The 13,748-nt window shown below is 39.4% G+C and overlaps 1 protein-coding gene across 9 annotated transcripts in view; it reads right to left on the minus strand.

The window, feature by feature from the left end:
- Hmgcr (HMG coenzyme A reductase) overlaps positions 1-13,748 on the minus strand; it is a 161,756-nt gene that overhangs the window by 96,914 nt on the left and 51,094 nt on the right. For 3 of the 9 annotated variants that reach the window (XM_073960087.1, XM_073960081.1, XM_073960086.1), the window contains one exon: positions 7,446-7,518. The exons of the other annotated variants lie outside the window; for them this stretch is intronic. The gene's annotated coding sequence lies outside the window, so the exon portion shown is untranslated. The remainder of the gene's footprint in view (positions 1-7,445; positions 7,519-13,748) is intronic. 9 annotated transcript variants of the gene reach the window in all.

Consider the following 13,748-nt stretch of genomic DNA (forward strand, 5'->3'; position numbering starts at 1 on the left):
CCCACAAAAAATTTCGGAAAACTGCAGTTTAAGAGCTCCTCTCGAATCGCTTTCTTTTTTGTAGTAACAACTTGTATTCGCTACCCACTTCATCACAGTATAAGTTTTTTTTAGGGGCAAGTCGCACATTCCTGAGAAAAATGGTCCGAAAGCGGTAAAAACCCCTATTGCACCATAATTATCGAACGGATCAGCCGATTTGGTTCAAAATTTGGCTTTTTGTTAAAACTTAATTTACGTTCGAAGATGGGGAATATCGATCCACTCCTTCAGGTACCTTCCCCGCAGAAGTTCAAAACTTTTCGCTAAAATGCTGTGCACGTTAACTCACGAAGGCAGTAACCGATTTGGTCCATACTCTACACGTCGTAAAAATTCTACAAGAAATAGATGGGGTCCCAATGTGGACTCTACCGGCGGCCCACTCCTTCGGGTACTTCCAACACAACATTTTGGAAAAGTGCAATTTAAGGTCTGCTCTCGAATAGCTTTAATCTTTGTTGTAAGAACTTGTATTTGCTGCCCCATTATGAAGGTACACGTTTTTTTCAAGGGCAGGTCCATACTTCCCGAGAAAATGACCCATATGGGACTTCTCCTTAGGGTACCTACACCCACAAAAGTGCACTTTAGAGTATTTTCTAGGATCCTTTGGAAATGTATAACGATGTTAATCTTGCGATATTATGTTTACAGCGATATTATGTTTTTCGTGGTCCATGCTTCCTGACATAGTGGTCCAAAACCTCTAAATTATACGGTGATCAACTTAAATTATTGGTGCGAGCAATATTTATCGAAAGAAATGATATGATCCCCTTTTAAGATGGACAATGCTGTCCAATCATTCTGGAACCTCCTCCGCAACTCTTTTGAGCTTTAATCATATACCATATTTTTATCGGCAAGGGCCACAAAACTCTGAAAATCCCATAAATACATAATTTTTGTAGAAAATTATTTTGATTGTGTAGCTGGTATTCAATCTGTCCGTAGATGAAAATTTCAATTCACATAGGCTGAGGGTATATCTCTGTCGACTGATACTTTTTTACTTGTTATTTTCTTCCATTAAGAAAGGTTCATACAAAATAGAATGTAGGTTAAATTATATTTATAGATAACAGTCGACTTCTTAGAAGTTGTTTAGGCGACTGTTAAAGAGCCGACGACTGTTAAGGATCATTTGTAGATGACTCTTAAGAAGTCTTTAAGGCGACAGTTGCCAAGTCTTAATAGACGACCAAAAATGACTCTTTATATATGGATTTTAAGGACTCATAGGTAACCGTTAAGGTATTCTTACAGGTGACTTTAAAAGACTATTCTTCACTATTCTTCTTTAAACTTACGGACAATATTTAGTAAGAAATCTGGTGACTAAATTCAAATTATTTTTTATAACTAGATTAAACTAAAACTTCCGCCCTTAATATACCACCACAAACAAGCAAACATGTATACATACATAATGTTATTGGACTGCAGCATATCTTGGCCGATGGTAGCAGTATATCCATAAAACGGTAAAATTAGCCAAAAATAAAAATGGTTTGCGTAAAAATAAATTTGAATTTCTAATTTGGCAGATTTTATTTTGGAATTTATGCAAAAAAAAAAAACACGCCAAAAAATATGATGTAAGAAATAATAAATGTTATGTTCATAAAAAAGTGACAACAGAACCGTCAGGCAGGCAGGCAGGCAGGCAGGCAATACAAACAAACAATAGAGAGAAAAAATAAAAAGCAACACAAAAATTGGCTTATGAAATTGTGTGTTTTTTTACTGCCGCTCAATTTAAAAACAATAACGTGTTCCAAGTTTGAGACAATGGCATATAGCCGCATTTAAAGTTAAACAAATGGGGTTTGTTTTCATTTTGTGACATATCTTCTCGATACAACGATTGAACGATCAATTTATATGCCAGCTTAAACCTGGAAATGTTTGACAGATTGATGGTTTTATGAGCGGCGGAATGAATGAATGCATATTTAACAACAAAACATTTATGGGTATTACTTAATAACCGTTAACCATCTTTTGGCCATACCGTATATGGGGGGTATCATCATTATAACATGACATTTTTTAAAAGTGGGTCAGTTGTGACTGACGTGTGGGAATGAGGGATATATAAAAATGTTTAAAATACTCCTTTAAAAATGTCAATAAAAAGATTTTGCATGTAAATAGAATGACCTAAAATCTTCCATTTATAGCAAATTTATAGCTAAAGAAAACCGCTGCAAAACCTGTTTCTGACTTCAGAATACCTGCGGAAATACTTTTGTCCATAAAAGACCTGTGCAACAACTTTAATATAAAGACTGCAGAAGTTCTTCTATCTATACAAGATGAGGGGATGTGTATAAATTACCTGCGGATGGTATTTTATATATATAGAAGACTTGTGGTTGTTCTTCTATATATAGAAAAGCCTTCTGAAGATCTTTTATATACAACAGACATGTGGGTGCAACACTGTTTATAGAAAAGCTACGGATATTCCATCTATAGAAGACCTGTGGAAGACCCTTTGTCTATAAAAGACCTGTGAAACACCTTCTGCCCTTAACGCCGTGGAATTCCTCATATCAATAGAAGATTCGAGCAAGAACTTCTGTTTATAGAATACTGTAAAAGAAGACATGTGGAGTCCTTCTATGTACTAAAATCTGTGGGAGATCTTTTATATGTGGAAGAGCTCTATAAGCTCCTCAGTCTATAATGAACCTGACGGTGCAATTTTCCGATCAATTTTAGAAAATCTTCTATGCATAGAAGAACTCTGCAAGATCTTCGGAAGATCTTCTGGATGGCTTTCTATCCATAGAAGACCTTTTTGTCCGTAGAAGACCTTTGAAAGGTCTTCTGTCCATAAGAGCCCACTGAAACGACTTCTGTCCATAAGAGCCCACTGAAACGACTTCTGCCTATTGAAGACCTTCTGTTCCGAGAAGTCGATTGAAAGATCCTCTGTCCATAAAAGACCTTTGGTAGGTCTTCCATCCAGAAAAGACCACTGCTTGGTCTTTTATCCATTGAAGACTTTTGCTAAGTCTTTTGTCCCGAGATAACCATTGAGTGGTCGTCTGTCCAGAGAATACCATTGGAAGGTATTTGTAAGTTTTCTGTCCAAAAGATGATATTTTGTCAAAAGAAGATCTGCGACAGTCTTCTGCCCTTTGAAAGGTCTACTGTCCATTGCAGACCTTTGGAAGGTCTTCTGTCCACGGAACACCTTTAGAAGTTCTGCGGACCATATGAAACCTTTAGAAGTCTACTGTCCATGGAAGACCTTTAGAAGGTCTACTGTCCATGGAAGACCTTTAGGAGGTCGACTGTCCATAGAAGACCGAGTGGGTGTTGAGAAGACCGAGCTAATGCTGCTGAAAGGCAGATTAGCGCACAGTCGACCTCCCCACGTTCGATTTGGTGACCACGGCATATGATATGTCAAGCAAGTCAAGTACCTTGGAAGAACTATGGCCAAGAGAATGGATTTCCTGCCGCACTTTGATCGTTTGAAGGACAAGTTAACCGCTGTTGCTGGTATGGTTAGAAGGGTTTTGCGGACCGACTGGGGTTTGAGCAGGCGTTCCGTGCGTACCATATATGGTGGAATTTTTGTTGGCTGTACAACATATGGTGCACCTGTATGGTGTGCCGCAGCAGAATCTGCTGTTGGGCGTACGAAGCTCATGTTAGCATGTCTGCCAGTGTGTCGCACTGTGTCGCACTGTGTCTACGTACGCAATGCAGGTGCTACTTGGCGCCCTGCCCTTTGACCTGGAAGCGAGATGTAGGACTGTTCTGTACAAGCTGAAGCGTGGCTTGCAACTGTCCGAGGATGATTGGCTCGGGCCTTCTGACTTGGTGGATGGGGATATTAGGCGGCTGTTAGGTGGCGGACTAGGTGGACGGACAGCGACAAGGGGAGGGTGACATACGAATTTATTCGTGACGCTACGTTCGTACTGGACCGCCCAGACTTCGGCTTTAGCATGAGTCTGGGATTCTTACTGACGGGGCATGACTCTCTAAATGCATTTTTATATGCAAGAGGCCGGTCCAGGACAGATTTATGTGGGTGTGGGATGACTGAAGACGGGCGGCATATACTGACGGAATGACGGTAATATGATGACATTAGAGATTTAGTCAATATGGGTATAACGTATGGAGGGGCGGGGTGGAATTTCAGTATGGCACTTGAGTACAGGCGTTAAGTAGTTTTGCACGTCAAGTGTTTGTTAGGGCGTGTGTTGTTGGTGGAGTTGGTGTGGTGCGGCGTCGGGTCCTGGTGTGGATGTCGTGCCGGTCATTCGTGAGGGTGACTTTGTTTATTGTTTGTGTTGTGTTGTCCGTTGCCGCGGTCCTTGTGGGCCCTTTGTGCAGTCCGTGAGGACAGCATGTTAATTGTTTGTGGTCCTGTCTTGTATGTTTTTCCGCTGTCTTAATTGGAGGAGGTCACCAGTCCGGGGATGTTTGGAGTCCAACTGGTATTGGTCACTGGCCTGACCGGAGGCTTTATTCTGGTATTGCGGGGGCCAGGTGCGCCCAGATCTTCGGATCTGGTCTGGCAGTTGGTGTTGGCCCCCTTGTGGGAGCATCGCGCTGGCTGTGGTTTAGACCCAAATGGCGGGTAGAGTTTCGGCTCGAATGTGGAGTTGCATATCAACCGGGTGCCTGACCCAAAGAAAGGCAGGAGTTTAGATAGGCTTCGCTCCTAACCAAGGAGGCGATCAAGTCCAAATACGTGTGAGCTAATTGGTACACGTAATTTCTGTGCGGGGGCGTTGGTAGACGCATTGTATTCACCCGGTGTTAAGAGCACTGTGAGGTGCGGTCTACTCACATTAAACACCACGACGTATGTCCATAGAAGACACTTGTTAGGTCTTCTTTCATGAGAAGAGCTTTGGAAGGCCTTATGTTCATAGAACTCTTTTGATATGTCTTCCGTACACAGAACACCTTTACAAGGTCTTTCGTCCATAGAAGAAGGAAGAAAGGTCTTCTGTCCACAGAAGAAGAAGTTCTATCCTTTGAAAGATCTCCTGTTCATATTAGACCTTTGGTAGGTCTTCTGTTCATAAATGACCTCATGAAGGTCTTCCATAGTAAACCTGTCTCTCAACAGAAGACCTTAAGTAGATCTTTTGTCAACAGAAGACCTTAAGTAGATCTTCTCTCAATAGAAGACCTTAAATAGGTCACCATAGAAAATCTTTGGTAGGTCTTCAGTCCATAGAAGACCTTTGGTACAGTGCTGGACATATCAATGGAAACTTTTTCAACTAAACTAAATATAATAATTTTTGACTAAATTAATTTATTCCTTAGCTAGATATACCTGAATATGTTTGCATAAAATTAAATATGCAGGTATATTTGGCTAAGGAATAAATGCACTTAGTCAAAAATTATTATATTTAGTTTTCTGAAAAAAGTTTCCATTGATATGTCCAGCACTGTATATCTTCTATTCTTAGAATACCTTTGGTAGATCTTCTATTCTTAGAATACCTTTGGTATTTGGTATATCCATAGAAGACCTTTTCTTCCAAACCTACAGAAGACCTGTGGATAGAAGTCGATTGGAAGATATTCTGTTCATAGGAGACAACTAGTATGTCTTCAGTCCACAGAAGATCATTGGACCATTCTGTCAATTGAAGTCCGTCTCCGTTTTCCGTCCACAGGATACCTCAAGAAGGTCTTCGGTTCATAGAAAACATTTAGAAAGTCTACTGTCCATGGAAGACCTTTAGAAGGTCTTCCGTCAATATAAGACCTTTGATAGGTCTTCTGTCCATAGAAGTCGTTTGGTAGATCTTCTGTCAACAAAATACCTACCAAATGTCTTCTGTTGACAGAAGATCCTCTGTCCATAGAAGACCTTTAGAAGATCCTCTGTCCAAAGAAGACCTTTGGAAGGTCTTCCTTCCAAAGAAGTCGTGTATTTTGTTCTTTGGAAAGTGTTCTGTGCCTTAATTAGGTCTTCTTTCCATAGAGACCTTAAGTATTTCTACAGAAGTTCCTTTATCTATAGATGACGAAGGGAAGTGTTTAGATTACTTGCGCATCATATTATATCTATAGAAGACTTGTGGTTGTTCTTCTATCGATAGAAGGCCTGTACAAGGTCTCCATAGAAGTCCAAAGAAGACCTTTAAAAGGTCTTTTTTCCATAGAAATCCTTCTGTCCATAGAACACCTTTAGAAGGTCTACTGTCCATAGAAGATCTTTAGAAGGTCTTCTGTCCATAGAAGACCTTTAGAAGATCCTCTGCCCAAAGAAGACCTTTAGAAGGCCTTCTGTCCATAGAAGGTCTTCTGTCCATAGAAGATCTTAGAAGGCTTCTGTCTATAGAAAACCTTTAGAAGATCCTCTGTCCATAGAACACCTTTAGAAGGTCTACTGTCCATAGAAGACCTTTAGAAGATCCTCTATCCATAGAAGACCTTTAGAAGATCCTCTATCCATAGAAGACCTTTAGAAGGTCTTCTGTTTAAGAAGACCTTTAGATGGTCTTCTATCCATAGAACACGTTTAGAAGGTCTACTGTCCATAGGAGATCTTTAGAAGATCCTCTGTCCAAAGAAAACCTTTAGAAGGTCTTCTGTCCATAGAAGGTCTTCTGTCCATTAAAGGCCTTCTGTCCATAGAAGGTCTTATGTCCATAGAAGACCTTAGAAGGTCTTCTGTCTATAGAAAACCTTTAGAAGCTCTCCTGTCCATAGAAGACCTTCAGAAGGTCTCCCGTCCATAGAAGACCCCTGATAGGTCTTCTGTCCATAGAAGTCGTTTGGTAGATCTTCTGTCAACAAAATACCTACCAAATGTCTTCTGTTGACAGAAGATCCTCTGTCCATAGAAGACCTTTAGAAGATCCTCTGTCCAAAGATGACCTTTAGAAGGTCTTCTGTCCATAGAATGTATTCTGTCCATAGAAGACCTTTAAAAGATCGTCTGTCCATAGAAGACCTTTAGAAGATACACTGTCCATAGAAGACTTTTAGAAGATCCTCTGTTCAAAGAAGACCTTAAGAAGGTCTTCTGTTCAAAGAAGACCTTTAGAAGGTATTCTGTCCATAGAAGACCCTTAGAAGATCCTCTGTCCATAAAAGACCTTTAGAAGATCCTCTGTCCAAAGAAGACCTTTAGAAGGTCTTCTGTTCAAAGAAGACCTTTAGAAGATCCTCTGTCCTTCAGTAGAAAGATCACCCGTCTACAGAAAACCTTTGGAAGGTCTAGTGTCCGTTTATAGACCTTTAGTTGGTCTTCTGTCCAAAGAAGACATTTGACCTGTACCTTAGATATCTATGGAACGTCGGGAATCCGTTGGAAGGTTTTCCGTCATTGGTAGAACACTTGAGATGGTTGCTTCCCACTCAGAATGCTGATTTTAACAATAAAAAATACATAAACTTACCTTAATAGTTCCTCATTATGAGAGCTTCATTCAAAAAAATCAAAGAAATACAACAACACCCAAACATATGTACCTGCAAAGAAAACAACAAAGAAGAGAAGAAACAAATTCACGTTAATAAAAATCACGCAATCGACGCATAACGTTATGCTGATGAAATATTTTATCGATTTTTGGTAGATATTTAAATGAAAAATTTACAGTTATTATCTCATTGGTGCTGCTACAGATAAAGATGATCCACGACCACCAACACTACCACCATTACCAAACGATTCGACCTTAACCCAATTCAATGGCAGACCGTGCTAAACTGACGTTGTCTCTTCGACAACCAAACAACCAATCATTGATGAATTTTTGAGATGAAATCAAAATTGAAACGAATCATAAAATCAATGGCAGATGCTGCTGCTGCTGTCTGCGAGCCACGCTACATGCACTGTTGCTTGCTGTCGCATCCGCCGCCTTGCATATTCATGAAATATAATTTCAAAATGTGTTGTTATGGCTGGCGGAGGGGCTCAACAACCACGGTATCATAAATTTAAAATCAATACCCAGCAGTGTACAGCTTATCTTTGTTTTTTCATGTCAATACAATTTGTTGGGTTGAATTAAAAGAAAAGGAGAATGAAGAAGAAAAAGTATTAAATGAACGGAATTGTTGTACGTGTACCCCGGGCGTAGTCGCGTACTAAACTTCTTACGAGACTTCGAACCGAAAGTCGTTAAAAACATTTTATGACATTTTAGAAAGTTTTTCTTCCGTTGCTTTGGTTTTCACTTTCAGTGTTTAGACAACCGACGACGGTGATGTTTTATAACTGAACTTGAATTTTGAAACATCATAAAATTCGTAAAGGCCTATCAACCAACTACTGAATGCGAAGAACACATACGACTTGCGGGAATGGGGTCACAGCAACACCAACAACACTTGTTCGCTTTAATTTGTAGCCATTTAGTATGAGCAAAGAAGTGATTACCATGATTTCCGAAAGATAGCTAGCTGCATGCGAAACTCATTAAAAATAGTTAACCTTGGCAAAAAAAAAACTCACACACACTAAAGAAACACGTGTGGTGTATTTTCTCTTTGAGTCTGCAAATGATTCAAGGAGTTCAGCTTCTTTATAAAGAAATGAGTTTGAATTCAAACCATGGAACCTGTTACGACAAGGGAAACTGCATTCCTTTACAGTTACCTTGGGAGTCAATGATAATACAAAACACAATCAATATTCTGCGACGGACCATCCTCAGGTACTAGCCAAGTTGTGTAAAACAGAAAATGAAACAATTAGGTCACCTTACAGTACAAAAACAAAAAACGTTTTCCCACAATAAAGTGAAACGGAAAAAAAACACACACCCGCGAATGTAAAAAGAAGACCTTTCATGGGTATTCCATAGACAGAAGACCTTTCACAGATCTTCTATAGACAGGAACCCTTTTACAGGTCTTCTATAGACAGAAGACCTATCACAGGTCTTCTATAAAAAGAAGACCTTTTAAAGGTCTTCTATAGACAGCAGACCTATCACAGGTCTTCTATAGAATGAAGACCTTTTACAGGTCTTCTATAGACAGAAGACTTATCACAGGTCTTCTATAGAAAGAAGACCTTTTACAGGTATACTATAGACAGAAGACCTTTTACAGGTCTTCTATAGACAGCAGACCTATCACAGGTCTTCTATAGAAAGAAGACCTTTTACAGGTATTCTATAGACAGAAGACCTATCACAGGTCTTCTATAGAAAGAAGACCTTTTACAGGTCTTCTATAGACAGAAGACCTATCACAGGTCTTCTATAAAAAGAAGACCTTTTAAAGGTCTTCTATAGACAGCAGACCTATCACAGGTCTTCTATAGAATGAAGACCTTTTACAGGTCTTCTATAGACAGAAGACTTATCACAGGTCTTCTATAGAAAGAAGACCTTTTACAGGTATTCCATAGACAGAAGACCTTTCACAGATCTTCTATAGACAGGAACCCTTTCACAGGTCTTCTATAGACAGAGGATGTTCCACAGGACTTCTGTACTCAAAAGACCTTTCACGGTTATTCTATAGAAAGAAGGCCTTTGGCGGTTCTTCTAGAGAAAAAAGACCTTCGGCAGGTCTTCTAAGTCAGAAAACCTTAGACAGAAGACCTGACACAGGTGTTCTATAGAAAGAAGACCTTTTACATGCCTTCTATAGACAGAAGACCTAACACAGGTCTTTTATAGAAAGAAGACCTTTTACAGGTCTTCTATAGAAAGCAGACCTATCACAGGTCTTCTACAGACAGAAGACCTTTTACAGGCCTTCTATAGACAGAAGACCTATTACAGGTCTTCTATAGAAAGAAGACTTTTTACAGGTCTTCTAAAGACAACAGACCTATCACAGGTCTTCTACAGACAGAATACCTTTTACAGGTCTTCTATAGGCAGAAGACCTAACACAGGTCTTCTATAGAAAGAAGACCTTTTACAGGTCTTCTATAGGCAGAAGACCTAACACAGGCCTTCTACAGACAGAAGACCTTTTACAGGTATTCTATAGACTGAAGACCTATCACAGGTCTTCTATAGAAAGAAGACCTTTCACAGGCCTTCTATGGACAGAAGACCTATCACAGGTCTTCTATAGACAGAAGACCTTTTACAGGTCTTCTATAGACAGCAGACCTATCACAGGTCTTCTATAGAAAGAAGACCTTTTACAGGTATTCTATAGACAGAAGACCTATCACAGGTCTTCTATAGAAAGAAGACCTTTTACAGGTATTCTATAGACAGAAGACCTATCACAGGTCTTCTATAGAAAGAAGACCTTTTACAGGTCTTCTATAGACAGAAGACCTATTACAGGTCTTCTATAAAAAGAAGACCTTTTAAAGGTCTTCTATAGACAGCAGACCTATCACAGGTATTCTAAAGACAACAGACCTATCACAGGTCTTCTACAGACAGAATACCTTTTACAGGTCTTCTATAGACAGAAGACCTAACACAGGTCTTCTATAGAAAGAAGACCTTTTACAGGTCTTCTATAGGCAGAAGACCTAACACAGGTCTTCTACAGACAGAAGACCTTTTACAGGTATTCTATAGACAGAAGACCTATCACAGGTCTTCTATAGAAAGAAGACCTTTTACAGGTCTTCTATAGACAGAAGACCTATCACAGGTCTTCTATAGACAGAAGACCTTTTACAGGTCTTCTATAGACAGCAGACCTATCACAGGTCTTCTATTGAAAGAAGACCTTTTACAGGTATTCTATAGACAGAAGACCTATCACAGGTCTTCTATAGAAAGAAGACCTTTTACAGGTCTTCTATAGACAGCAGATCTATCACAGGTCTTCTATTGAAAGAAGACCTTTTACAGGTATTCTATAGACAGAAGACCTATCACAGGTCTTCTATAGAAAGAAGACCTTTTACAGGTCTTCTATAGGCAGAAGACCTAACACAGGTCTTCTACAGACAGAAGACCTTTTACAGGTATTCTATAGACAGAAGACCTATCACAGGTCTTCTATTGAAAGAAGACCTTTTACAGGTATTCTATAGACAGAAGACCTATCACAGGTCTTCTATAGAAAGAAGACCTTTTACAGGTCTTCTATAGACAGCAGACCTATCGCAGGTCTTCTATAGAAAGAAGACCTTTTACAGGTCTTCTATAGGCAGAAGACCTAACACAGGTCTTCTACAGACAGAAGACCTTTTACAGGTATTCTATAGACAGAAGACCTATCACAGGTCTTCTATTGAAAGAAGACCTTTTACAGGTATTCTATAGACAGAAGACCTATCACAGGTCTTCTATAGAAAGAAGACCTTTTACAGGTCTTCTATAGACAGCAGACCTATCGCAGGTCTTCTATAGAAAGAAGACCTTTTACAGGTCTTCTATAGGCAGAAGACCTAACACAGGTCTTCTACAGACAGAAGACCTTTTACAGGTATTCTATAGACAGAAGACCTATCACAGGTCTTCTATAGAAAGAAGACCTTTTACAGGTCTTCTATAGACAGAAGACCTATCACAGGTCTTCTATAGAAAGAAGACCTTTTACAGGTATTCTATAGACAGAAGACCTATCACAGGTCTTCTATTGAAAGAAGACCTTTTACAGGTATTCTATAGACAGAAGACCTATCACAGGTCTTCTATAGAAAGAAGACCTTTTACAGGTCTTCTATAGACAGCAGACCTATCGCAGGTCTTCTATAGAAAGAAGACCTTTTACAGGTCTTCTATAGGCAGAAGACCTAACACAGGTCTTCTACAGACAGAAGACCTTTTACAGGTATTCTATAGACAGAAGACCTATCACAGGTCTTCTATAGAAAGAAGACCTTTTACAGGTCTTCTATAGACAGAAGACCTATCACAGGTCTTCTATAGACAGAAGACCTTTTACAGGTCTTCTATAGACAGCAGACCTATCACAGGTCTTCTATTGAAAGAAGACCTTTTACAGGTATTCTATAGACAGAAGACCTATCACAGGTCTTCTATAGAAAGAAGACCTTTTACAGGTCTTCTATAGACAGCAGACCTATCACAGGTCTTCTATTGAAAGAAGACCTTTTACAGGTATTCTATAGACAGAAGACCTATCACAGGTCTTCTATAGAAAGAAGACCTTTTACAGGTCTTCTATAGACAGCAGACCTATCACAGGTCTTCTATTGAAAGAAGACCTTTTACAGGTATTCTATAGACAGAAGACCTATCACAGGTCTTCTATAGAAAGAAGACCTTGTACAGGTCTTCTATAGACAGCAGACCTAACACAGGTCTTCTATAGAAAGAAGACCTTTTATAGGTCTTCTATAGGCAGAAGACCTAACACAGGTCTTCTACAGACAGAAGACCTTTTACAGGTATTCTATAGACAGAAGACCTATCACAGGTCTTCTATAGAAAGAAGACCTTTTACAGGTCTTCTATAGACAGAAGACCTATCACAGGTCTTCTATAGACAGAAGACCTTTTACAGGTCTTCTATAGACAGCAGACCTATCACAGGTCTTCTATTGAAAGAAGACCTTTTACAGGTATTCTATAGACAGAAGACCTATCACAGGTCTTCTATAGGAAGAAGACCTTTTACAGGTCTTCTATAGACAGCAGACCTATCACAGGTCTTCTATTGAAAGAAGACCTTTTACAGGTATTCTATAGACAGAAGACCTATCACAGGTCTTCTATAGAAAGAAGACCTTTTACAGGTCTTCTATAGACAGCAGACCTATCACAGGTCTTCTATAGAAAGAAGACCTTTTACAGGTATTCTATAGAAAGAAGACCTTTTACAGGTCTTCTATAGACAGAAGACCTATCACAGGTCTTCTATAGACAGAAGACCTATCACAGGTCTTCTATAGACAGAAGACCTTTCATAGGTCTTCTATAGATAAAAGACCTATCACAGGTCTTCTATAGACAGAAGACCTTTTACAGGTCTTCTATAGACAGAAGACCTTTCACAGGTCTTCTATAGACAGAAGACCTTTCACAGGTCTTCTATAGATAGGAGAACTTTCACAGGTCTCCTATAGACAGAAGACATTTAACAGGACTTCTATAGACAGAAGACCTTTAACAGGTCTTCTATAGACAGAAGACCTTTCACAGGTCTTCTATAGACAGAAACCCTTTCACAGGTCTTCTATAGACAGAAGACCTTTCACAGGTCTTCTCTAGACAGAAGACCTATCACAGGTCTTCTATAGACAAAAGACCTTTCACAGGTCTTCTATAAACAGAAGACCTTTTACAGGTCTTCTATAGACAGAAGACCTCTTACAGGTCTTCTATAGACAGAAGACCTTTCACAGGTCTTCTATAGACAGAAGACCTTTCACAGGTCTTCTATAGATAGAAGACCTTTCACAGGTCTTCTATAGACAGAAGTCGTTCGGCAGGTCTTCTATAGAAAGAAGGCCTTCCACAGGTCTTCTATAGACAGAAGACTTTTCATAGGTCTTCTATAGACATAAGACCCTTCACAGTTCTTCTATAGACAGAAGACCTTCGGCAGGTCTTCTATAAACAGAAGATCTTTAACAGGTCTCCTATAAACAGAAGACCCTTCAAGTCTTCTATAGACAAAAAACCTTTGACAGGTCTTTTATAGACATAAGACCTTTCACATATCTTCTATAGTTAAAATATCTTTCACAGGTCTTCCATAGATAGGAGATCTTTAACCGGTCGTATGTAGACTTTGATAGACCTATGAACACAAAATCGTTGACAGGTCATCTGTAGACAGACAACTTTTCA

The sequence above is a fragment of the Musca autumnalis genome, unplaced genomic scaffold (assembly GCF_047663935.1).
Source record: "Musca autumnalis isolate F117 unplaced genomic scaffold, ASM4766393v1 scaffold_1, whole genome shotgun sequence".
Classification (NCBI taxonomy): Eukaryota; Metazoa; Arthropoda; class Insecta; order Diptera; family Muscidae; genus Musca; species Musca autumnalis.